The 27414-nt window shown below is 35.1% G+C and overlaps 1 protein-coding gene across 4 annotated transcripts in view; it reads left to right on the top strand.

Annotated features, from left to right (window-relative positions):
• Tbc1d5 (TBC1 domain family, member 5) overlaps positions 1–27414 on the top strand; it is a 554846-nt gene that overhangs the window by 126164 nt on the left and 401268 nt on the right. Inside the window, exon 1 of one of the 4 annotated variants that reach the window (XM_013515659.1) lies at positions 2984–3003. The exons of the other annotated variants lie outside the window; for them this stretch is intronic. The gene's annotated coding sequence lies outside the window, so the exon portion shown is untranslated. Of the gene's footprint in view, positions 1–2983; positions 3004–27414 lie in introns of those variants that run through there. 4 annotated transcript variants of the gene reach the window in all.

Raw genomic sequence — 27414 nt, 5'->3', positions numbered from 1 at the left:
ATCATTGTTTATATTTACATATTTACGTAGTTATTGAGTGCTGTTTCCTCAAGGAAAATGTGAGTTTCATGAGGGCTGAGACAATTTCAGTGTTCATACAGGCCTGGAATAGCCAGTAAATTATAAATATTAAATGACTAAATGAGGTGTGTAACTAAAAACTTAAAATACAAAGTGAAAATTTTGCCATGACATAAGTACAGTGGGGCTTCAGTATTGACATAAGTATTACTTGATAATAAAGTTGTAACGTGGGTTTGCTATACCTCTAGTTTTACTTTTCTATTAAAAATGTAAGCATAAACAATATTTTGACTTTTGACTTAGTACAGATTGAGAGCTTTCTAGAATTGATTGTACTTGGTTGAACTTTATGAGCAAAACGTTTCTCTCTTTCTTGAATCTGCACAGTACCTGTAGTTAAAGTTCACAATTTAAAAAGGATAGCATTGGTGACACACATCTTCATGTTTCCTATATGGACTGTATTCACTTATTTTAGTTGTGTATGCATAACAAGTTTAAAATTCTACCATTCTTGTCAAGGTAGGAAATCACATATTATAAAATTTGTCAGCTTTTATGAAAGAAAAATCAAGAGAGTTAAGATAATATTAAGATTATGGTTTTATGTTGGGTCCTTTATTTACTGCATGACTGTTGCTGGCAGATTGAAATGGACTTGTGAAAACTATGACTTCAGTATTTTCTTGAAAATTGGTTTAGTACTGTTTATATTTTAAAATTAGTGCCTTCAATAAGATTGTGCTTTTCATCTATCCTAAATTCTCTGCAGGAGTACACAACTGTAAAAATAAGAAACATAGAAAGAGAGGCATAGTCAGCAGAAAAAGAGGTGGGCTGAGCACTTATGTGTTAAATATGCATGTTAATTAGCAAAAAAATTAGAGAAATATGAAAACAGATGTTACATAAATTATTGCAGTCCCAGGGCAGCAGTAACTTATACACTGACAATAATTTTTATATGTACATGTGTATATCTATTTGTAGATTTCTCAATATTTATGTAATTCCTAAGAGAGTACAGAAACTAGAAAAAGAACTGATATATCTTTCATTGAGAGTGTGGATAACAATCCTGCATATGGATTGCTGAGAAGTCTGATTTCATATAATCTTACTATAGAGATGGTTGTATGTTTTTCCTAATTCTCTCTATAGTGTTCTTTTTTTTCCTTTTTTGTTTTTTTTCTAATGGTGTGTCAGTTTGTTCTTTTATTGGTTATATCATGTTAATGCAAGGTTAATTAACAATTCCAGCAGTGTAAGAAATTGAAACTTAGTTCCAAATTTAAAAGTTGGTCTAAACTACTAAGAACACTGATTGTAATGTCACCTTTTTTCTTTTGATTGCATTCATACTTCCTGAAGAAATAGCCATCATTCCTTGAACAGTGATGACACAATAGTATGACAATATATTAAAGTTACCTAAATGCACATTTGTCAAATACAGTACACATATTGAAGTAGTTTTAAGATGTTGAGTACCTTTCACTGTAAAAACCATCAGTAGAGGGCTGGGGATTTAGCTCAGCGGCAAAGCGCCTGCCTGGCAAGCGCAAGGTCATGAGTTCAATTCCCGGTACCAGAGAAAAACCAAAACCAAAAAAAAAAAAAAAAACCATCAGTAGGATAAAAGTAGCGTGTATTTTTACAAAGAAAAGATGAAATATAAAAACATATATTGTTTTGATGGTTAGCAATGTTTAATTCAAACACAGAAGAAAAATTATGTGAATATGTTGCTGTCCAAGTAGTTGCTGCCAATACTTATTCTCCATATTTATAATATAATTTTGAAGCGTATTATTTCTAACTTTTCAGATAAAATTTAAATGAGAAAGTGCTGCATCAGAATGTAATAAATCATTGCAAGCAAACAATACAGGAATTATATTTAATAAAATGCATAATATCTAGAAAGGCATAAAACAGATTTTGGAAATCCTTTTTCTAGAATTTGGCTTAAGTTGCTTGTGATACCACAATGTTCGGAATCTTTAATTCACATTAAATTTCAGTAATTTTAAGGTACATTTGCTATAATTTTTTATTTAAATGTTATTTATATTTTACACTGCATTACCTAGTGGCTGCTATCTTTTTGTATGTATTCTGAGCCATCAGGAAGTTCTTAATAGCTTGTTGAATGTTAAAGATTAATAGAGAATGGAATTTAGAGGTGGTTAATAATGTTTCTTAATTTAGTATTTAGAGGTTTTTTTGTTTAAATTGTATAACCTATTTAAGAATTTGTCATTCTTCCAAGTATTGTGTAGAGATGTGTTTGTGTCAAATGTGCTTTGTTCAAGTACACTACTAAAGGCAATAAATTTTTTTCTTGTTTTCTAAGAAGTCTATGGAAGTTAATTTTGTACTCACAAGTTGTCTGTCATTATTGATGCAACCGTATTCTAGTTTTACATTTTATTAATGTTTTGAAAGCCATTTTCAGTGAAAGATTTTCATGTTTTCAAATGTCAAATTTCCATTTTTCATATGATTTTTAAAATATGATATTACTTAACTATATGTTAGAATAGGTTTGGTATTACAACGCTTTAATGTCCTTGCAGTGAAAAGTTAAATGAAGTTGAAACATGTGGCTTGTTTTATAGTAAGGTCTGTATGTGTGTATTTTTTTATTGTTGATATTATAAAGTAATCTCTTGTAGGAGTTAAAGTAGATAATGGAAAGAGTGATTAATGGGTAAGCCAATATTGCTCCCCGCCCAAGAGCTTAAAATATTTTCACATGAATTATTTCAGCCCCCTGTTTTGCGTTGTTGTGTTGTTTTAAGGTACCTACTAGGACAGAAGCATTTTAAACAATTCTGTTTATTTTTGTAGGTAGATAATGTTTTTTCAGCTACTCAGGTGAGAGAGAATTCAGATGTTCTTCTTTTCTTGATTCCTCTTTACTTTATATTGGTCAACCAAGTGGAGTGTCAGATGTGTGCAGAGTTCTCCTGGAAGGTAAACATGTATATATTCCTAATACAGTTATAAATTAAGTACCTTTGAATCCTTACCATGGTAATGGTAGAGGTCTTTCATTTCCTTGGTTAGATTAATTCTGAGGTACTTAATTTTTTTGAAGATACTGTGACTGTTTTCCTGATTTCTTTCTCAGTGGGTAAATTTAGGGTTGAAAGTGTTTCAGCAGTTTCATTTTTCAAATTTCTACCCATGACAATGTATAATGTATCTTACCTTTATGAGCCAGTTTCAGTAGGTATAAATTTGAAGTAAAAGTTGTAATAATTTTTATACTAACTACTTTGGATATATTTCTATGCTGTATTTTATTCTTTGTATATTTTCTTTAATATATGCTGGCTCCCAAAACTGAATTTATTTTCCTATTTAATAATGTGTCAACTAAGCAGTTTGAAAAACCTTGCTTTGGATCACTTGTATGTTTGTTGATGTTTGACTTGTTGGGACAGTAAAGGGAATGACACGTTTTCTTTTCTGCCTTATTTTCTGTCTTTGCTTTTCCTCTAACTCCTCTTTCATTGCAGGATATCATGTGACTGGATGGAGGAACTGGGTAATTGCTGGAAAGTATTAGAGTTCTTAGTTCTTCTTTAGGGAGAACACAGGCATTAATGAGCACATTTCAGAATTTGAAAAAAATAAATTTCTGACATTCATGACTATATAGTTGTGTATATTTCAGTATTTTTTGTTTGTTTGCTTTATCTGTGTAAATTGAATGTCCATTCTGGGGTCTTTAGATCTTTTTTGGTTTGAAACAAATCCTATATATCATCTGAGGACAGCTCAGATCTTTTCTCATGACAGTCTCTTCTATCCTTTTATCCTTTTAATCAGCTGAAGGCACTACAAGGAAGATAAAAATTATGCCTAAACCTATCGTGCAGAAATGAATTGTTATCTATCTATCTATCTATCTATCTATCTTTTGATGCGGTCTCACTACATAGTCCAGGCTGGCCTTGAACTTGTGACCATCTTCCTGCCATAACCTCCTAGATGGTGGGATTATAGGTATACGCCACCACACCTGGCCCGATGTAATATTTTAAAAATGAAACCTATTATAAGCTTCAGTTGGGAAACAGAAGAGAGGCTTCAATGATTTGTGAATCTCTAGGTTTTTTTTCAAAATCATAAATACTAGTTCCTAAGAGTCTTTAAAGTTAAAGACCATGGCAGATTGTGGAAATCTTTAAGAACTCTTGGAAATCAGAAAGTAGGAAAGGGTGAACTAAAAGCAGCTTATCTTTTTACTTTAATTTGTTGAGGTAGAATTCAATATAAAGGCAACAATTTTAAAGTGAAGAGTTCAGTGGTATTTGGTATATTCACAGTAGTGTGCTACTTAGTACCTCTGTCTAGTTCCAAATATTTACATAAGTCTAAGGAAAAAAATGCCTTTCTTATCAAACAATTTCTCTTTATTGTATTCTGTCCATACCCCTGCCATTTATCAATCTGCATTCTGTCTCTTTGGGCTTTTCTGTTTATTTCATCTGAATGATAACATACAATATGTGATCCTTTGGCTTCTTTTCTTAGCATAATGCTTTCAATTCACACCCATGTTGTGGCACTTACTAGTGTTTCATTTCTTTTTAAAAAACAGTATTCCATTATATGTATACCACACAAATTTGTTTGCACACATATATATTTACAAATAAATCCGTTCTTTTGGTTATTATGATTCTGCTGTTGTGAATGTATATTCACAGGTACCTGTTTGAATACTTGTTTTTAGTTCTTTTGGGCATATACCTAAGAATGGAATTGCGCAGTCCTATTTTATTTATTGAGGAACTACCAGACTATTTTCCACAGTGGCTATACCTGTTTATTATTCCCATCAGTAATATATAAAGGATCTAGGTTCTCCATATGTTGCCAACACTTGCTATTTTCCAGTTTTTGATTTAGAATGTTCAACAATAATAAATGATGAAATGATTTTTAGCAGAGTAACATTGTAGAGAAATAATTCTTGTTTCTTACGTAGTGATTATTTTTCTCATATAGTTATTGTATATTTCAATTCAGAGTATCAGTTAGTTCTTTTTCTCTACATAATTAAGTGACCAGTGGGCATTTCTCTTAGATTTTTTACTTCATTTGCTCAGAATTGTACTACATTTCACTTTAAATTTATACCCCAATTATTTTGTATGTAGTTTTAAAAATTTTTATCAACATTTTAAATTGCCATTCTTTTTGTTTAATGCTTAGAAGAGATCTATTATACTTCTACTTTTATTGATAGCATACCACAGTTGTACTCCCAGGCTCTTCATTCGTAAAATAGCATTTGCTAAAGTTATCCACATTCTTTTTGAAGAAATTTTTCACTTAACCCTGATCATGTCTTTTAAAATGAACCCTGGTTTTTTGTTGAAGTATCACTCTCAGGTTTCCTTTCCTAATATTACTGGGTTAGTTCTGTTGTGTTTGGTCTTGTTACCATCTCTTTTCGTTCTTAGATTCCTTTAAGTAAAACTTCAGAAATGTTAAATGGTTGATTAATTTTCCAAGTTATGCATATTATAAAATGTGTTTGGTTTATTCTCATAGTTGACAGTTTTTGTTGAGTGTACACTTTTAAGCTTAAAGTAATTTTGTTCAGGATGTCCGGAGGCTTTACTCCAAAACCTTTTCTACTACCAAGTATTCTTCATGAAGTGTTCTTTTTTTTTTTTTTTAAACAGGAATACCAAAGAGAGTCTTTAACAGGGCTTGTGCTGCAGCACTTAATTTCTCTTGAGAGTTTGGAAGAGAGTCTTGCTCACTGAAGAATGTTCTAAAACCTTTCACAGTGAAAACAGAATAGACAAAAATCCTTAACTTGATTAAAGTTACATTTTAGAGTGGAGAGGTTTATAAATGGTAAATAAATGAAATATGCAGTAGGTTAGTGATTCTGTGATGGAAAATTAAGCAAAGAGTAGGAGACAGGTTGTTCGCAGTTGAGAGAGGAAGGGAGGATGAGAATAAGGAAAGAGGGGGAGACTGATTTTAAATGGGATGATGGTTAGGGAAAGTCTCACTGAGAAGGTAACATTTGATTAAAGACTTGAAGGAGGTGAAGAAGTAAACATCCCAAGCAGAGGGAACAGAAAGTACAAATGCCTTGAAGCAGGAATATTATTTCTGCGCATAAGGAAGAGCTTGAAGGTCAGTGTAGCTGCAGTTTCAATTAGGTGTTAAATTGAGAGGTAACTAGGAAGCTAGGGCTCTTAAAGATTTATTTTTGGCTTTTATTTTGAATGAGATGAGGACCTTCTGGTGAGCATCCTCATCTGATTTGTAGTTTAAAACAGTTACTGGCTGCCAGGTTGAGAGTAGATTTTAAAGGAGCAAGGACAGAAGTGATACAGGAAAAATATAACTCCTGACCTGTTATCGTAGTTGTCAGATGTGTGGAATGCATGGTCTCACAATGTCAAGGAATGAAGTCTTAAACCAAAGGAGAAAGCTAGAGGAAATAGCTAGAGTTTAGCTAGAGGAAATAGCTAGAGAAATAGCTAGAGTTACTGGAAATAGATGAAACTAGCTCCTGGATTTCCAGGAGAGGTCCTGAGTGGGTGGCTCCTGAGGTCCTGTGTCAGGGATAATTTATACAGCAAAATCACAGTGGGGGTACAACATGGATCAAACTACAATCAACTTGTAGGGTTACAAGTAGAATAGTATATATAGTCCTGTGGGAGGTGGCCAGTATTCTCTCCAGAGAAATGTAGCCCTTGCTGGGACCTGTCCCTGGCCTCTCCTTTACCCTATTCACTGAGATATGCAGAACTGGCTATATTGAAACAAATGCTCCCTTAATTGGCTAAGGGAATGTTATGGAGTCCAGCGGAGGCACCCATGGTCTCACTAATAGCAAAGCAACAACACGTGGACCAGAATAGCTTCCGTGTTGACTCAAGAGCTTGTGAGATTCCAGGGCTAAGACAGGAGACAAAAATCTCAGCTGAGCCACAGGACTCAGACAGAATTACACCTTTCTGGTGGTAAAGGTGCCAGCCTTATATACATCAGTCTATCTGTGCATTCCTAATTTGAGGCCTCTGTGCCTGGTCTGGCTACAGAGTTTCTTTTCCTTGTGCACTCTGCCACGAAGCCCTTAGCTATTGGAGATGAGGCCTTTTGTTCCACAGAGAACATGAGGTCATCCCAGAGTCCCCCAGCTACAGAACTGTTTGTCTTTCTTTTGCATTTATGTGCCATATTCCTGCATGGTTTGGACTGAGACCCTCCGCAGGAGCCTCAGTGTAGTCCCTTAGCCAATACTGACCCAATAGGGAAACAAGCCATGTAGCAACGGTATAAGGAAAGAGCAAAGGAAATCTTGGAAAGGGAGGGGCATATGGGTCCAGATTTTCTGGTTGCCCACCTATGTGTCTGATGTCTATCTCTGCCCACAGGCCAAATTGATGCTAATTACAGTATAATCTCAAATTGTTATTTATCTCTAGGGATTTGACTCTAGCCATAATTCTGATCCTTCTATTTTTTGTGCTGATTTCTTTGAGGGCCAAAATCCTTCTCTGATTGTATACTTATTTCTAACTTGGTGTGTCTTAGCAGAGAAACATACAGAATGTTAGAAAGTGAGAGATAATTATGGTTTTAACAACAGGATTTGTGATGCATTGGATGTGAATTTTAACAAAAAGTGGTGAGTCAAGAATTAAATCAGTGTTTTAAGTTTGAATAATAGGAAAGAGTGAGTTTCATTTAGTGAGGAAGGGGAAACAGTTGGGCCTGGTGGTGCGCACCTGTATCTTAGCACTCTGGGAGGGTCAGTCATGAAGATCACAAGTTTGAACTTGGCCTGGGCAACACAGCAAGTCCTTGCCTCAAAATAAAAATTAAGTTGGAGATATCTGTCAGACATTTACATGGAGAGGTTAAAAAAAAAACGGAGAGGTAAAGGAGACATTTGTTTATTTTTGTCCAGTTTTTGTTTTATTAATACATCTTTAAAAATTGAAAAAACACAGCACCCCACACACAGTAACTCTCAATCACAAGCTAATTGCTCCATTATTGTAAAACTGGCACCCTATACAACCCTGACTAGAGTGGCTTTCCATCCAACTCAAACATATCATATTTTCTCTCAGGCCCATGCTATAATGGGCCAATTCAGCAGGACTTTTAAGGAAAAATTACTTACAGGTTCTCTTAATCTCATTTTTCAAGATGTGAGATGTGTACAGGTGATAGTATAGTTGCCAAATGATATCCTTCTTAACAAGATAAAAATAATAAAACCTAGAACTATTAATCTGATGATGATTTTGAGACTAGGCAGGTAGAGACGTGGTAAAGAATACATACAAAGATAAATGAAGAAAAAAGAAAAAAAATAAATGAAACAAAAAAGTTCACCGGGACACTATATATGCAATGGATATAGTGCTCACTTTTGTGATAATACAGTAACAGCCAATCCTGAAGAACAGGGAAATATAGAAAGTACAGAATCTGTTTCATTTTCCTTGTTCTTATTCACTTTTATAAAGGCTTAATGTACATTGAGATGGACCAATAGTTTTCATCCTTTCTTCTCTGCAGATCTAGTAGTTTCTGTGGTGTTTGGTAGATATGAACGAAGCAGCAGGAAAGTTGATGAATTGAGAGGAGATAGGTGAACACATAATCCGATGAATAGAAAGCCAACCCTTCATAACTGAGAGGTGGCTGTGTTTCTGTTTTATATTTTAAGTAATCCGTTCATCAGCTATTTTTATTTTACATAGAAATTTGAAGTTCTGTATATCATTCTTACTTTAGGAATCCTTTGGAATTTATGAACAGCTGACCCATTTAAAGAAAATTTCTTTTACTTTCTTATTTGTAATGACTTGGCATTTATGCCACTAACGTTATGTTTATTACTGAGAATAAGTTTTCAATTATGAAAAGTGGGTCCAGAATTTTATAAATTGTATGGAACACACTTTTCCCTCAATGTAAGAGTACATTTTATTTAGTATGGTAATAAACATTGGCTAAAGATGTTTTGAAAACCTAAATTATTTAAATATATCTGAAACCTCTCTTCTTACTTCTGTTCACAATATTACATATGCTTTTGGGTAATACTTTAGTGTAGGCTAGGAAGTTTGGAGTTTCACATCTTCAGTCTTAGATTTATAAATGTGTTTATGTTAATAGTAATGAAATGAAATAATTTTACCTAGATTGCATTCAGCTATAGCTGTTTGGAATTAAACATCTCAAAATAAGTAACCATTGCATACTGAAAATGTTTTTCATCTGATATTGAAGAATTTAATTTTTATTCGTGGAATAGTTAATATAGATAAGGGAAGTTATCAGCTCAGTTTAGTGGTATGTTATTAGGCCAAGGATATTTTACAAGTTTTAAAAAAGTGCTGCTACTTTTGTAAAATACACAAGCTTGTGTAATATATGAGCTATATCTTATGTGTTAATTTAATTTCCTATTAAAGTCACTGATTAAAGAGAATTGTGTACCAGAGGGTTCTAAACCTTGACATTATTTTAATCTGATAACAAATTGGTTTAAGTTCATGTTCTTTCAGTTGTTGGCAACAAATCTAAACCTCTGTTTTTTGGATTTATGAGGATAAGTCCTGCTTTGGCAATCTTGTAGATCCTCAAGAGAATAGTTAAACAGTGATTAATCATTGTTTCTTCACTGAGTGTGCAGAAAAGAATGGAAAAGCTGCATTTCACACTTCTGAAGCAATTAATCCCCATGATCTTAGCCAGGTTTGTCTTGTAGATAAGTCGGGATACAAAACGGTACCTAATTTATCAATGTATGCATGCCATAAAGTATAAAACACACAATTTATTTCATATCATTTATAGTCAAATGTAAAAAAAGAGTGACTTTGCCATATCGAAGAGTGTTTCTTACATTACCTTCATATAAACTAAGTACCAGAGATTACAATGGGATTCCTGTTTATTGTGCACATCTGGTGCAGTCACTATGCATTTTCTCATTCACTTGCTGGCATTTTTAGTGATTGTGGCATAAATCACCTTGCTAATCAGAAACATAAGTGACGGGAAGTCATCTCCTTTTTTTTTGAACAATGGGAAAAAACATATGGCTTCTTAGACAGTACGTGGCTGTTATAGTATTTATGTGGCATTATATTATGTATTTAGAATTTCATATTAATTGTAGTGGTTTGGTTTAAGGCATTGAACACCTATGGTTTGTGGTCAAAATATTTATTTTCTATCATGTTGATAACAAAAGTTAAATTATATGCATTGTATGTAAAAATAACTATTTCAGGATGTTTTTAAGATAAATTGAAAAAGGTATATATATTTTAAAATGTTTGTGTAGATATTAACCTACATTCATATTTTAAGTAAAGTTAGTTTTCAATTGTACCTAGTTCAAAACACTGCACAGATAAAAGTTATTTTCCTTAAAGTGCTAAAATGTAGTTGACAGTAGTTTGCTTTTCTAGAAGTAGTATTTCAAGGTAAGTTGCAGTTTTGGTGAATTGTTTATAGTTTGGAATGATTTCTGCATATATTATGTACAAGTAAAAGTAAAAGATGAAGTAAAGCTTTGCAGAATTTAAGAGATTTATAGGTGCAGAATTTAAACACTGCCAGTGAATTATTTCTGTCCATTATAGAATGCTTGTTGGAAGGCTACCTTCCAGTAGTTACTTAATTCTCAAAAGTTAATGGATATAGTGGCCTGTTAACATTGTTTGACTTTATAATATTTAACTGCCTTATGCTTATTTAGTGTATATATTTCAAATATAAATTAATTTGTTCAGAGAAATTTGCATCCTCCAGAGATATTTTTTCCATATTTCATGTGACTAGAAATTAGAAAGTATTTTTAAACGAATACAACAAAGTTTATTTTTAAAATGTGAGTTACTCAATTTGAAATAATCCCTTGGGTTGTTCACATATTCCATCAGTCAAAGTATTTTGGAATGCCTTTTTTTGAATTGTCTTCAGTGGAATTGATGTATAACTTTTAAAAATGGATACTTTGGAGATAAGATTTTTGTTTAAAAGATCCATCATAAGAACATGTATTTCAGCTTATATATACCTTGTAAATAATTGGACACTGTGAATAAAAATACAGTTTTGAAAAAGTGCCTGAATTTTAAATAAATGGTCTTATTTATTCATTTTGTTTTAGAAATATTTTACAATTGTCCTCTCAAGGACCACCTGCAGTAAGAGTCCACAAATTGAACAAAAGCACAGGGTATTTTTTCCCCTTGTCATTGTTGTTGCTTGTTTGAAAGAGGTCACCATTCAGGTTCTCTATTAAGGTATAGTGTGGTAGTTTAAAATTATAACTGAATGAAGACTCTCTTTCTGCATTAAAGTTGCCTGAAATTCACACCATAGTTTATTTCTTGACCATTCTTTATTTTGCTTTATGCTTTTAAAGCTCTATTAAGATTGAGATGTATTTTTGATAGAGGTCAATTTAAAAATAGTAATGTTAAATATATATTTCATCAAATTATAAAATTTCTAGGAGGTCAGGGTGTTAAAATCCAAAAAATCCATTGATTGATACAAGTCTCCAAAGAAATGGGCAAAAATAAAGGGTTCTTCTGTTCATCATGCCTGAATGCTTATAATTTAGTAACAAAACTTTGAATAAAAATTTGATGAGAAAAGATAATTAACAAAATACTTGCTTATTTATTATGTTACAAAACCAGAAATTTAATTTTTAAGTATAAATCAATTTTAATGAAATTGAACTATTAGTGATATTGTTACCCATTTTAAAATTTATTTTTATTTTCACAGAATTTGTATTATTCTTTTTTCTTCAGGCCATTCTTTGTCTTACTTACAGTTGTGCTTTGTTGGTACGTATTTCTCTCCAAAGCAGCTGCTTTACAGAACACAGAACTAGGAGAGAGGATGTTGTTCTGTCCTTAGGTTCTCATGGCTTAAAGAGTGCATCTTCCCATTGTAGGAATAACCTTGCTGGTAATTCTTAGCCAGACAGATCATTGCTTCCTATCTGTCTTCCCAGCAGTCCCTTCCTATCTGTGTCTGTCTGGAAGTAGCTTTGGAAAGACTGGCAGAGCTTGTGCCTCGCAGCATGTGCTCAGAATACCTTATATCGCCTAAAGTGCTGTGAGGCAGGTGGTAGGACATGGCTGACATAATCACACTGGAATTCACCTAAAAATATTAAGTTGTGAAATATTTGCAAGAAAGAGAGACCTATTTGTAAATGGCAAAGGTGCTCTGAGTGGTATACATAATTTAGAAATTTTAATGTGAAAATTTAACAGAATATATTAAGTATGTTAAATAAGGAGCAAGGAAGGGTATTTCATCATGAATTATTTCTGGTTTTTGTTTTCATGTATAAGCCTCTTTCTGTCTTCTTCTTTTATTTGTACAGTATGCTTGCAGTGTGGCCTGTACTTGAGTTTACTACAGGGATTCAGCCATATCTGGGATATGCAACATCAGTTAGCCTGTGAGTAGTCTTCAATGCAAGGAATAGAAATCAGTTTTTCTATGAAAATAAATAGGGTTTGGCTGTAGCTCAGTGGTAGAGTGCTCATCTAGGATATGTGAGGTCTTCAATTCAATCCTCAGCACCAAACCCTCCCCACTGAAAGAAACCTAAGAAAAACAAAAACCTGCAAGCAACATACCAGATATATTAGTGTGTTTTCTGTTGCCAGACAAAATTCCTGAGGCTGTCTCATGATTCTAGTGGCAGGAGGGTGCAGACAGCATGATGCTAGCTAGCATCCTCATAAGTGCGCCTTTGCTACCTCATAACATGGCTGAGAAATGAAAATGGGACCAGTTACATAGAGTGGTCTTGCTTTAAAACAACCTGCTCTCATAAGAACTGCCTCACACTGCAGGATAAGCATTAATCCATATAATGGTTGATACATTGTGTCAGATTGAGAAGTTTAGAAATTTAACTATGCAAATCAGCAGGGGACCTGGGTCTTCACTTTGTAAACATCCTCATCCTATGCAAGAGAAGGGCATGCTGGGTAGTCTGCTTACAATATAAGGGAGGAAAAGAGGCTTGTTCTTCCCCTTTTTGCTGTTGCTTTTGCTGACTTCCATGGCCATGAACTGTTGCCCCTCTGCCATGTGCTACCCTGCCTTGGAGCCAGCTGATTATGGAATGGAAACCTCCACAAACTGTGAGCTAAATAAAACTTCCCTTCCTTAATTTTGGGCATCAGGTATTTTGTCTCAGCAATGAGAGAAAAGTAACCAAGATAGAATTTGGTATCAGAAAAGTGGGTCCTTGCTGTGACTACACCTGACCATGTGGTTGAAGAGCCCCTGGGAATGGTTTGTGGGAAGAGTTTGGAAAGGTTCAGATATATCGCCTGAAAGAGTAGAGAGTAGAGCAGCAATGCCTTAGGCTGTTCTATATGGGAGATTCTGGTGAGAGCTCAGAAGACCAGAAAACTGGTAAAGATCAGGCATGGGAGATTTCTGCTGGGAAGAAGGACTATATTGGCTGCTGGACTCCAGATGATGTACGTTATGAGTTGGCAGAAAGTTTGTCTGCATTTTGCTTGTGTACAGAGACTTTGCCTGAGACTGAGGTTAAGGGTGGTAAACTAATTAATCTAGCAGAAGAAATTTCAAGGCAGTCAAATGAGGTGATGGCATGGCTGCTGCTGGGGGAGCAGAATGTTGAGAATCGAGAACAAAGAACTCAGCAGGATGATTTAAAACATGGGTTTGGCCAGAAAGGAAGCTCCAGTCAAGCTGTGGACTACAAAGATAGAGCTGAGGAGGTCTGGATTGCTGAGAAGGAACAGGAGAGTATAAAAGATGGCCTGAGGACATCACAGCAAGCAGCAAGTCTCCTTGCAGCCTCAAAACTGCAAAAGTGGAAGACTTTGTTTTGAGGAAAAAGCCACAGAACACCATGTTTTGGAATGCCAGCAGCTATACCAGGTTCCAGAATGGTGGCAGCATAGAAAATGTGTTCCTCAGAATTGGGTTCAGAGTGCCCAGTGACCCAGGCACTCTATCCCTACAGCCAAGAGAGAGGAAAGCCTGGCTACTGCTCCTGCTGGCACCAGACCTTGGCATCATCCACATGGCGCTGGTTTTAGCTGCATGCAGAATGCAAGAGTTAAGGGATTAAGAAGGCTTCCAGCTCAATTCCAGGCAGTGTGCCCCCAGAGGGCAGTGTGTAAAGCTGTGAGTGTGAAGTTGAAGGTGCAGTGCAAACCCCAGAAGTTTGGAAAAGCCAGAAACTTGGATCATTTAAGGAAAGCTGCAAGGAGGGAGCAAAGTGGACTTCAGAGAGAAGCCATGAGAGCTGTAACCACCAGAAGTGCCACAGGGGTGGAGTCACTCAAGCCCTTTGGAGCTCACAATTTGCCACAGATCACTTCAGATGCTATATGTGAAACTACAGGACGTAATGTTTGCCTTGCTGGATTTTGGACTTGCTTTGGTCCCAATACTTGGTATTCCCGTATTTGTAACTTTTGAAATGAAAATGTTTATTTTGTGCTGTTGCATGTTGGAAGTGTCTTAACTTTTTATTTGTACAGGGGCTTGGAACTAAAAGTTTGCCTTATGGGGCTGGGGATTTAGCTCAGCGGCACAGCACCTGCCTGACAAGCGCAAGGTCGTGAGTTAGGTTCCCAGTACCGGAAAAAAAAAAAACCAAAAATATAAATAAATAAATAAAAGTTTGCCTTACATCTCAGAGGAGACTTGAGACTTGAACTTTTCAACAATGCTGAAACTGTTAGGACTTTGGCAACTCTTACATGTAGACTAAATGCTTTTTGCATAAAGTGATGTGCATGAGCCTTAGGGGGGCCAGGGGCAAAATACTGTGGTTCTAATTTAATATCGTGTTGGTAGACTTGATATTGGTTCTTTTGTTTGTTTGTTTTTTGAGTTGGGGGTCTCATTATATAGTTCAGGCTGGTCCAGAACTCACTATGTAGCCCAGGCTGGCCTTGAACTTGAAGTGATCCTCCTGCCTCAGCCTCCCAAGAACTGAAATTTCAGGCATGTGCCACCTAGCCTGGCTTCATACTGGTTCTTGGGCCAGGGATATAGCTCAGCAGCATAAGCGCCTGCCTGGCAAGCACAAGGTCTTGAGTTCAATTCCCTGTACCAAAATAAAACAAAACCTAATAATGGGTCTTAAGGATTGTTAAACCTGCATCATAATGTCCAAGTTGTAAAATAAGAATAAGCATGTCTTTGTATCTGGAGACCAGTTTAAAGAAATGTGTCTGATGGTCAAATTAATAAGGGGTGTATTGTAATGGCTGATATATTGTGTCAATTTGAGAAGTTTAGAAGTGTAACTAGGTGACTCAGCTGGGGGCCAGCATCCTCTGTGTAAACATCCTCATCCTGTACAAGAGAAGGGCATGGAGATGGTGTAAGTGTTATATCTACCCTGGGGTGGAGGGTAGGCTGGTTACAATATAAGGGAGGAAAAGAGGCTTGTTCTCCCCCTTTAGGCTCTTGTTGCTTTTGCTATCTTCCACCGCCATGAACTGTTACCCCTCTGCCATGCCACCCTGCTGTGGAGCCAGTTGATTACGGACTGGAAACCTCCCGAAACTATGAGCTAAATAACCTTTTCCTTCCTTAAATTTGAGTATTGGGTATTTTGTCCCAGCAAGGAGAGAAAAGTAACCAAGACAATTCTTTTTTAGGCAGTGCTTTCAATAACTAATAACTTTGCACTGTGATCCCCTCTTAAAGTTTCTATTACTTCTGTTCTGCTGCACTGGAGGTCACACTTTTGGCACCTGAATCTTTGGATGACACTTAATCCATAGTATCTGGTAATACAGTCTGCATTGTTAGAAAAGTAACATTTCTGAATGTAGCTTGAGTTCTGTTTTCTTTTCTGGTACAGTCCTGTTTAGGCCTTATGTCAGAGACCTCTGGAGATAGAAAGATGGGTGTAATGTGAGGAAAAAAAATCAAAACATGAGCAGGAGAAATAGTGATGCTTGGGAACAAAGAATATGGCTTTTGTATTTTCTGAGAGACTAGTAGAAAGGCATTGTCTTTTGCAAAGTACTGAGAAACTGACTTAAGGCTGTTGCCACTGTCCTGGCAGTTTTAGAAAGCTTTGGGCATCATGGTTAACAGCAGTGCTGCTTGATAAAGCAGTAATTAGAGTACACGGGAAGTAGGCCTAAGTGGAGAAAGTAGGGCTAAGTGTAGCTAAATAGGGCTTAGTGGGAGTTTGTATGCTGGAGATGCTGCAGTGGTGCATTATAGGTGACAGTAGTAACTGTAATCAACACTGCACAGTGAAAGAGGCCAGATTCTTGCAAAGGGAGAATAGGTGTGGCCTGCCCAAACTTAATTTGAAGGCAATGGAATCAGATTTAAAATACTATGCAGACATTAAATGGGGTGAATGATAGATTGCTGTAATAGATGAGTGTTAGCTGGCTGCTCTTACTCATAAACACATGCTACATACTTCTGAATGATTCCCAAAATGTTGTAGAAGGACAGCTTTTATAGAGGTCCGGCATTCTTCTTTAGGAATGAAGATGAGAATCAGCAAGCATGAGTTATATTTGTTTTTTAAAATGATTGACAAGTTATTGATACACTAAATGTCTCCTTTTCCTTTTAAAACCTCTTTATGCAAAACTGTGTTTGCTTTTGTACTTATTAAGACATTGTTCTAGGTGCTGAATTTTTTTCTCTTCAGAAATGTGAAGTTTATAGGGAACAGACTGGCAGTTAAAAAATTAGCATGCAGTGTGAAGGATAATGTGATAGAATTATAAGTAGGAGTCAGTGGACCCCAGAAGGGTTCTTAAACCAACTTAGAGGTGAGTTTGAGAAATGACTTCCAAGAGATAGTGAATAGTGAAGGTTGGTTGTGAAGAATGTTGCAAAAAGTTCAATACAAGCAAGGGAAAATATTGCCTGTTGTGACCTAGAAATGACTTGAAACCCAAGGGTGTATTTCAGGAATTACAAGTTGTAAGATTTGCACACAGAGAAATATTGAGACCAAAAACTGTGTTTTTGAAGATAGTTGTGGATTATATGGAGTTTGTGCTTCCTTTTCCTAGAAGTATATGGGAGAAAAGGATAGAAGATTAATTGCATAGAAAGAATCTCAAATGATAATGCCAGGCATTGTGACCTACCAAAGGAATTTAACCCTAAGAGAAGTATGATCAGATTTGAATGTTAGAACACTTAACTGACATTTAGCAATTAGAGTTTGAGAGAAGACTCAAGAGCTCAAGTACAGTTAGGAGATTGTTTCAGGTCAGGGGACAAATTGGGATACAGTACTAAATTAAATCAGGGCAGAAATAAGGTACTAATTTCGGAGGTAGATTTGACCATGTATGTATATCATGGTTGATCACATGTAAGGAGGTCAAGAAGTGAACCATTAGGCATTAGGCTTGAGTGACTGATTGCTGATGCCATTCCTTCTTAGGAAATACAAGAGTAACAGCTTGAAGGGGAAGAAGTGATTTCTTTGAGGTACCTTATTGATTGCAGTAATTTAGAAGATAATTAAATGTGTAGATCTGTTGAGTTCTGGAGATTAGTGTAAGAGATGTATTCTTAGAACATACATATTGGCATGAACTTAATAATTTGCATAGCATTTTCCAAGCTGTGTGTCAGGTATTGGAAAAGCATAGGCAAATAAATACATTTGAGATCTGTAAGTTAGGCTTCTCAGGGGTTATAGAAAGAGATTAATAGAGGATAAATTGGTAACTATCGTGGAATGTGATGAGAAGAGAGGAACTTGTTGAGGAGATGAAAGAGAAACACTGAGTGATGATTTGAAGACAAAGCTGGAGACAGCAGGAGAGTGTGGATGAATAGAGGGGTCAGGAGTGAATTGCTGAAAAGTACCCATTGAATTTGACGTCCTTAATATGCTTTGGCATTTGGAATGGAGATGTGCAGCATAAGTGAGCTCCTAGTGATACAGGAATGATATAGGACCTCCAAATGAATAGGGGAAATATTATAACTCCCAACCTGCTAGATATCTGGTACACTGAGTTTGTGTTCCCCAAAGTAAGAGAATGAATTCTAAAGAATAACAGAGGTTAAGAATAGGAAATATTTATTGAGAGGGAGAGATATACAGCTCCTGAGAGGTAGAAGGGGTCCTGAGTGGGTTGCCGAGGACCCTACTTCTTAGGGAAAGTTTTATAGAGCACAACCATGTGGGTGCAACGTGAATTAAAGCAATGATCAACTAATTAGTCATGTAAGCAATATTGATTCAGTGGGGAAGCAAGTCATGTAGCAAGTATTCATGGAGAGAACAAAGAACTTTTCAGGAAAGCATGAATCAGTCTGAGGGTCTGATGCCATCTAGATTGTATTAGACCAGGTGTTACCACTTACCTTAGGCTTGGTCATTTCATCTTTATCTTGAAGCCTGGCATCCAACAATTATGCCTCTGGCTACAGTTGTAATGAATTTTCATCTTTGCCCTATTTTCATCGAGGGCCCAATCCTATCTGACTGCCTATAATATTTGTACCTAACATAGCTGTCTGTAATACCAGTTTTGTTTAAGGTACCATCTTAATGTGAAGAGCAGGCTGTTAGCAGGGGCTACAACGCAAAAGGAGGTTTTTTGTTCTTAATTTAGGAGAGACTTCTAAATGTTTACATACTGAAGAAAAAGGGTTAAGAGGGAGAAGAGGAGTCATGGTGCAAGAGAGAAAGCAAGTTAAAATAGTTAAATGTGGAGCGATGTATATGAAAAGATGAAACAGATTTGGGTCAGTAATAGTGAAGTGATTACTTTGTGCAGGAAAGGGGCTAAATTGTTCCCCTCTTTTACTCAGAATGCTAGAAGTGAAAGAAATGTGATGAGACACTTCAGGTCCTCTGGGAAGCAGATGGTAAAAGGGATGCAGAGCCTAAGAGTTTTACTGGGGCAAAAATCTTAGGAAAGAAGGTGAGAGAGGGAACAGGACCAAGCATGAAAAGCTTTCAGACTGTATAATGCAGGTCAGACACCTGTAATAAAAGAGAGGGAAGGATGAAAGAATACAAGAAAAGAGTCTCAGATTGCAGTGCAACTTTAAAACCTCTTGGTCAAATCAGTGGTGAGGGGGCACTGGATTGGGGAAAGAAAATTTTGGCCATTGGAAATACCCATGTCGGGAAGCAGTGGTCTCCCTTCAGTGTCACTTGCATTGGATAGTAGAGACCTGGGGAGGGTATAGTCTCAGTATGAATACTTCAGTGGATACTAAAGATGTTTACCAGGTGGAAATTATCAGTTTAATGCACCTCCTCACAGCTGTTTCTTTCTGAGTTGTGCATCTCCTTGACTGCTGTGGTGAAGGTAGGTGTTCCAATTGGTTTAGAGTCAAAAACGGAAATGTTGCATTGTTTCTTCTGATTTCAGCACATTGGGTGTAGAGTCAGAGAGGGTGTATGTTGGAATGTTTGCAGAAAAGTGTAGCTGATAAACACAGCAAGAGAGTGCAGTATACTGGTAAAACATGAAATAGTGTATCTTAGGTCTAGGACTGGCAGGAAAGAAAGGGAAATTAGAAGAGAAAAGGCATTAAAATTAAGTGAATTTCAAGAACTCTAAGTTTGAAAGTACTTGCCCTAAGAATGAAGGTGTAAGAGAAAGGGCAGAAGGAATTGTGATAATAAAGTAGCATATAGCTGTATAATAGCTAAACTCCAAGAAATACTGATATTTTGAAGTACCATCATGTGAGTTGAGAATAGAATTTTACTAGCAGAAAATGACAATTATATGTATACATAATACAGTTATGGCGATAAATACCATGAAAAATGTAAAGGTACCATAATTGCATAGCTTTCATATAACTTTTCTGCAGAGCCTCTATATCAAGTTTCTTGACTTAATAAATCAATTTAGTTATCAGGGGCTGGGGATTTAGCTCAGTGGCATAGCACCTGCCTGGCAAGCACAAGGTTATGAGTTCAATTCCCAGTACTGGAAAAAAAAATTTAGTTATCAGGGATGTGGCTTTTTCCTAAAAACTTAGTTTTATGGGTCATTTTTTCAATTTCTCTAATAGCCTAAGAAAATATTTGTGTGCTTTTTTATTTCATGGGAACAATTACAGGAGTTCCTTTTTCCTAATGAATCTATTTGTATCTCTAAAGATTTCCTGATAGAAAATTTTGAGACATGAAAAAAATCTAAAGTCTGTACAGCTAAATATTACTTGAACTGAAAGTAATTAAGGTAAGAGTAATTTTAAGGAAATACAGCTTTTCAGTAGTTCTCTCTGCATAAGTGAATAGGGGGTTGTTACAGATAATTTAAGTGATTAAGAAATCATAACATGTATTGATGATGGAGTAGACAACTGCACAGATGTCAAAAAGCAGTATACTAAAATGTCAATTCTAGGTGATATGTGGGTGCTCACAATACAATTCTTTTAGCTTTTCTGTATATTTGAAAATATTTTAAATAAAATGTTTAAAAAACAGAGTTGCGTTTGCAACTTTGAAATGTGTTAAAATGTGATTGATGGACAGAAGGATAGGTAGTTGTTAAAAGAAGAACAGTAAAATGTGAGTTATAGATTCTAGTTAGTGGGTATAAGAATGTTTACTGTAGCATTCTTGTTCACTGTGACATTCACTGTAGCTTTTTCAAAAATTTGAAAATTTTTAGAATAAAATGTTATAAAAAAAGCACTAGACACTATTTGGACTTAGAGATATGAGTTCTAGTTGTGTGACTACACAAGTTACTTAATGTAGGAGCCAGTTTCCTCATTTGTGAAAAAGAGGTAACGTCTAGTTGACAGATAGTATTTGAAAAGGATATCTGTAAAACATCTGGGTAGTGATAAGTGTGTAATAATGGTTCTGGTAATATGAAAACTATAAACTTCAAATTTACTGTTTGTATCTTGGATCTAGCTTAATATTTTTAGAATTACTGGATATATGGGCATTTAACTTATTTGATGGAACAAAAGAAGAGATAATATTTGGACCTACCCACTTATTCCATGCCCATGTGTTTCATAATTGGCTTAGACTTGAGTCAGAACTTGAGCCATACTGATGGAAAGTCTGGGTCATCTCTATACCAAGGGTGGAACCTCTCTGACATTCTTAAGTACCTATTAAAAACACTGCACATGCTTTTTTTGGGGGGGGAGGGGAGTACTGAGGATTGAAACCTTTGCACTGAGCTATATCCCTAACTCCCCCCTACCCTCTGTCTCCCACCCTTGTATTTTTAAGTTTGAGGAAGGCTCTCACTAAGTCACCCAGATTGAGCTTGAATTTGTGATAGTCTTGCCTCAGTCTCCCAGAGTGTTGAAATTTCCAGGCCATATTTTTGACATTCTCAAATTATTTTCATTTTTGCCAGCCGGTGTGAGGTATATAGTAAATTAAAAACATACTTGCTTGGGGCCGGGGATTTAGCTCAGCGGCACAGCACCTGCCTGGCAAGCGCAAGGTCATGAGTTCGATTCCTGGTACTGGAAGAAAAAAAAAACATACTTGCTGCTAAATAGATATATTTATATACTATACTTACATATTTATTATACTTACATATTTGTAAATATATATGTATGTACTTAATTTTAATTTTAGTATTCTTTATCATTGATGTTCCTTTTTTCCTTGACAAAAGTCATCCATCCTTTGGCTAGTTTTTAAAAAATAAACTTGTTGGATGTGGTGATGTGCACCTGTAATCCCAGCACTTGGGAGGCTGAGGCAGCAGGATTGCCATAAATTTGAGCCAGCTTATACTACATGAGTTCAAAGCCAGGCTGAACCCTGCTCCCACCGCAAAAGTAAAAGAAATAAACTTAGATTCCTGGCTTGAGTTTCAACCTCAAGCACATTTCAAAAGTACAATTGTATGGCCCTCTTGTATTTTTATTTGGTCTGTTTCATATGCAGGGTGGATAAAAATTACTGAACTTTTTAATGTAAATTTATTTAAAATTAAGTTCCAATTTACTACCATATGCCTCAAGGCTAAACATAATACAGACAATTATAATCATTTATATAAATTGGTTTTTAAATCCAGTTCAATATGTTTAATCAATATGTCATGAATTTCATATCTATATAGTTGTCATCCTAGTAAATTCTATGACATGTACTTTTACAGCATACAGATTTTAAATAAAATTGAATAGACTTTTCTAGCCTGCATTACGGAGGAACTTCTGTTATCAGCTAGTTGATTGATTTAATATCAGAAAAGAGCCATAATGCCTAAATGTGAACCAGCCAGATTTTGTATATCTATCAGATTTTTAGGTCAGGGTTTTTGTCTTTCAGTAACATTTACTGATTGTCCTCATTTCAACATTTTTATATGATGTAGAATAATATAAAAATAAACACTTAATTCAGAGTTACTTAAAGTATGCTCCTGTTCTCTTTCTGTGGGTGTTTGCCAGTCTCTGACTGTAAATCTTTATGAATTTTTTGGGTAGTTGCAAGGTGTCATTAAATCAGTGTACCTGTATATTTTGTAGATTAATGAACGATGAGTAAAAAGCACATCAGTTTTTGTGTGATTAGGGTAGATCTCTGTTTTGTTTTGAAATTAAAGTGCATCCTCATTTTTAGATAGTTGGAGATCACTAATATAGTGCTATATAGTATATGAATGAAAATTTAAGCATACATAAAACTTAGGCAATTTTAAGATAGGACAAATAAAAGGAAATATTGAAAGAAAAAGCACAATAATGATACCTTGAGCAAAAACCTAGAAGAGTAATTATTTATAAAACCTCTTTTTTTCTTTTTTGTCTTTTTAAGACAGGGTCTTGCTATGCAGTTCAGGCTGGCCTTGAGCTCACTTTGTAGCCCAGGCTGGCCTCTAACTTGCAACAATCCTCCTGCCTCAGCCTCCCAAGTGCTGGGATTACAGGTATTCACCACCACACCCAGCAGTAATGATTTATAATATCTTAAATATGTTTCTGCTGCCAAAAGAGAAAATAAAGTTTTATTCTTAAATACAGATATTATGCCATTTTAAATTGTAATTCAATCTACTAAAAATTGCAAATTTGAGATATATAACAAGTTTTAGATGTATGTTATTGGCTGAATGTTAAATAATGCAATGTACTACTTTTTCTATGTAATTATAAAAATTACTGTATTGTTTTGGTAAAACCTAGTTCTATTACTATATAATAGTTCTATTACTTAATGCTTAACAAAAAGTACTTAATATATGAATAAACTCAGTTTCTACCAATCCCCTTCAAAATGATAAGGGTCTCTTATATTTAAATTGTCTTAACTAGTTGGCCTATTATTAATAATGGTTGTAAAGAATTAGAATAGCCTATTATAAAAAATAAAAATGGTATTCACTTTTCTTTTGCCATTCCTTTGTGCTTTTATTCTATTTGCTATATGTAAAATGGCAATGAAGAAAGGGTATATTTCTTACATTCCTAGAAATACTTCCTTAAACAGTTGCCTATTAGGGTTATTGCTCAGGAATCTTTTTCTTTCTACATTCAGAATGGAAAAAAAAAAACTGAAAAGGTCCACGTTTAAGTTACTGTCTTTTAAAGTGTTTTTTAGAACATTGTGTTCAGGGGCTGGGGATTTAGCTCAGCGGCAAAGCGCCTGCCTGGCAAGCGCAAGGTCGTGAGTTCGGTTCCTGGTACCGGAGAAAAACCAAAAAAAAAAAAAAAAAAAGAACATTGTGTTCAAAGCTTGCTATGTTCTAAGAGAAAGGAAAGGAGAATGAGTACACTGTCTTAACTTGTTATATTCTTCAGTAGATTAAGAGATATGCATGTAGTTTTTTAAAATTAGTTTTATATGATCTGAGAATTTCATATTTGAATGTGTTTTTTCCCCTTGAATTATTTTTTGGTCTTCTCTATATACATTTTGTTATATGCTTATAGACAACATTTTATTTTATTTAGATACATTTCTAATTGTCTTCTGAAAGCATGAAGGCTGAAGACTAATTTATTTTCAGTGTGTAATATTAACTGCTGTGCTGTATATACATTTTATATTTATGTCAGGAAAGGGTTGCAGAGGGGTGCTTTAGAACCACCTTTTCAGCTCTAAATAGCTATTGTGTACATATGGTAAGGTACTGCTGCTTAACAATTAGTAACTGCTTTGATGAAACTAAATTACATGTTTAAGTTCCCATCAGGAAGTCGCTTCACATATCTGTATTAATGTATTCAAGGCTCGAGAAGGAAAGTTAATTTTCCAGCTTAAATATTTAATTCAAGCTTAAAATTTAGTCTGTAATTAGAGCTCCCAAATGGCAGGAACATGGAGTATTTGTCCATTTTAATTAGATTGTTGTTTACCTATTAATTATATATCATATCTTGTCATATAGTTTTGATGGTAACAGATGGTGCTAGGAGTTAGTAAGGGTTTGAACAAAATAAGATTCCACATGATTTATTAAGTTGCACTTTATTAGTGAGTGGTCTGTTTTAGTCAGGTTATTCTCCCAAATAAGGACTGTGAAACATTTCACTAATTTTGGCAATTATTCTTTTGTGGACTCCTACGAAATATTGAACATAAAAAGTCTGAGATGAGTGATGTCTATTTAGAATCAAAATGGATTACTTTATGCTTATTTTTAAGGGGCCTATATTGTCAAATTGTATAATTGTTAGGAAGTTTAGTGTGTTTTGCGAGGATAATGTTAGGGAATTAGAATTTTATTTATTGGTACAGATATAAGCATAGAGAATGTTTTATATATAATTATCATACTTATATATAGTTATGATTTAGGAAAATAAATAATAGAATGATGATTCTGTTATTTATTTTAGAGGTTTTCCTTTGACATTTGAATTTAACAAAGAAACAAAGTTCTTGTTTACTAAAACAAGCAGTCTTCTGTCTAAAGTTGATGAACAGAATTTTCATCTTCAAAGAGTAAATGTCAGCTAATTGGAAAAGTCTTCTAGTTTGTTTATGAAAGATTTTATTATTATTATTATTTTTTTTACCAGCTTGACACTTTCACATGTCTATGTATGTGTGGGCAGAGATATAGAGAAGAAACAAGGGGTGGAGAAGGAAGATGTTGTTGGGCCAGGGATATAGCTCAGGGGCACAAGTGCCTGCCTGGCAAGTGCAAGGTCCTGAATTCGGTTCCCAGCACCAAAAAGAAGAGAGAGAGAGAAGGAACATGTTACAGCTTGTGTCTAGATGTCCTCCCAAAGCCTCATGCAGTCTTAGGCTTTTTTGGATGTGAGTGAATATAGAGTTTGTGATTGATTCAAGGTCCAATGCTGGGATTAAGGGTATGAGTGCTATACCCGCCCTAAGGCAGGTAGCCAGCACACAATATATGGACAGAAAGAGGCTTGTCTCTCTTTCCTCCTTTCTTGCTATTTTTAGTATTGTCGTTCACCAAGGGCAGTTGCCCCTCTGCCATGCCACCCTGCCTGGGAGCCAGCCAATTATGGACTGAAACTTTTACAAACTGTGACCTAAATAAACCTTTCCTCCCTTAATTTTGGGCATTGAGTATTTTGTCTCAGCAACAAGAAGAGTAACTAAGATGAAAGGAAAGGAAGTGGTTTTAAAATTTTAGTTTTAACTTAGCTTATTTGAAATTTGTTATAATCTTCAATATCATTACTTACTATTGTAAGTTACTGTTTCTTAGCTCTTAAAGTTCTTATTTTGAAAACCAGATTTTTTTTTTTTATAGCAAAGATAAAATCCCACTTTTACTACTTTCTAGATCTGTTCCACAGGGCCTCCATGAAATGTGTCAGATCTTTGAAATTGTGGTTGTCTGTTACTTACCTTTCCTTAAGTAGGTACCTTTGTTTTCAATTGCATTTGTCTCTGCTTCTGTTAGTCTTCCAGTATAACCAGTACCTGAGATTGTCAATTTATAAAGAGAAAAGACGTGTTTTGCTTTATGGTTTCAGCTGTTCTCTTCCATGATTGGGTGGCCCTATTGCTTTTAGGCTTGTGGTAAGGCACTAAATCGTGGAGAGAGTGTATGATGGAGCAAAACTGCTTACCTCATGACTAGGAAGTTAAAAAAGAGAGAGAAACAGACAGGGACAGACAGGGTGTCTCACAATCCTTTAAATGCATTCCCTCAATGATTTAGTGACTTTCCACTGGACCCTGCCTCTTAAAGACTTCATCACCTCCCAGTCACCCCAGGCTGGGAAGCAAGCCTCTACTATGTGAATCTTTCAGGGGGGATGCACTTGAGATCCACACTATAGCAGTGTTTTGAGATCATAATTCTTTATGAACAAGTGATATTGCATATGTGAACAGTAGACTTGTTAAATGTGAAGTACAGGACTTTTCATATGTATGACATGCTTATGTAATAATACATTAATCACTTAAACTTACACGTAACTGAGATCTCATTATGTGCATATCACAGTGTCTTTAGAACTGTTTGATTTGTTCAGGAAAGAGAACTAAGTGATTTTTTCTTTCATATTGAATAAGAAATTGTTACTTTAATGTGACCTTAGTTTCATATTTTTCACCCTTAGAATGCTAAGTTCTAAAAAAGTGATTTTAAATACTGTGCTACAGTGTGTCAGGAAGAGATACTGCATTGTAGTTGCTGAAATTGAAAGCGAATTGTAAAGAAAAATACGTGTTTTTTAAAGTAGCCATCATGGAAAGTTAAGTTTTAATATTTCTACCCTTTGTGAAAGTATGGAGCTTTATTTTCACTGGCAGATTTTATCAAATGTAATGTAGACCATTTCTATAAAAAGAAGAAAAACTAAATTGAAGCATGTGAAATACCCTAATTTTGAAAATTATCCCTTAAAAAGAAGTAAGATGACTTCATTTCTTTTATAAAGCATGTGAAATATACATTGGTTGTGTTACATTTAAATAAAGGTTCTTCAGTGATTGTTAACTGAACAGTAAGTGAAAATAGAAATGGGTTCCTTTGCAGATGATTTTGTGTTACACCTTTTCAGGACTTTTATTTAAGCAGAAGTGTGTGTGTGTGTGTGTGTGTGTGTGTGTGTATGTGTGTATTTTTTCAAGAAAATGATAGTGCTGATTACTTTTTCTGTGATGATTATGATTCTTTCCCTGAAATAGCAGTATATGAAAAATATTTAGAAAAGTGTGGTAGTTGATAAATCATTTTTTAATTAGCTATCGCCTTCAACCAGGATAATATATTAACTGGTAAATTTAAGGACTTTTAAGTTAGGATTCAAAAAATGTGACTGAATTAATTAGCTAATAGAATTTTGAGAATTCTTACCCATGTACTAACTATTTCAGGAAAGTGATGACTGTGGGATTAAGCTGCTAGTAATCTATAATCAGTGTTTTTTTTG

The sequence above is a fragment of the Chinchilla lanigera genome, unplaced genomic scaffold (assembly GCF_000276665.1).
Source record: "Chinchilla lanigera isolate Chin_1 unplaced genomic scaffold, ChiLan1.0 scaffold00029, whole genome shotgun sequence".
Taxonomy (NCBI): Eukaryota; Metazoa; Chordata; class Mammalia; order Rodentia; family Chinchillidae; genus Chinchilla; species Chinchilla lanigera.
Note: the sequence above shows the minus strand (reverse complement) of the source record. Positions and strands in the feature narration are given on the sequence as shown.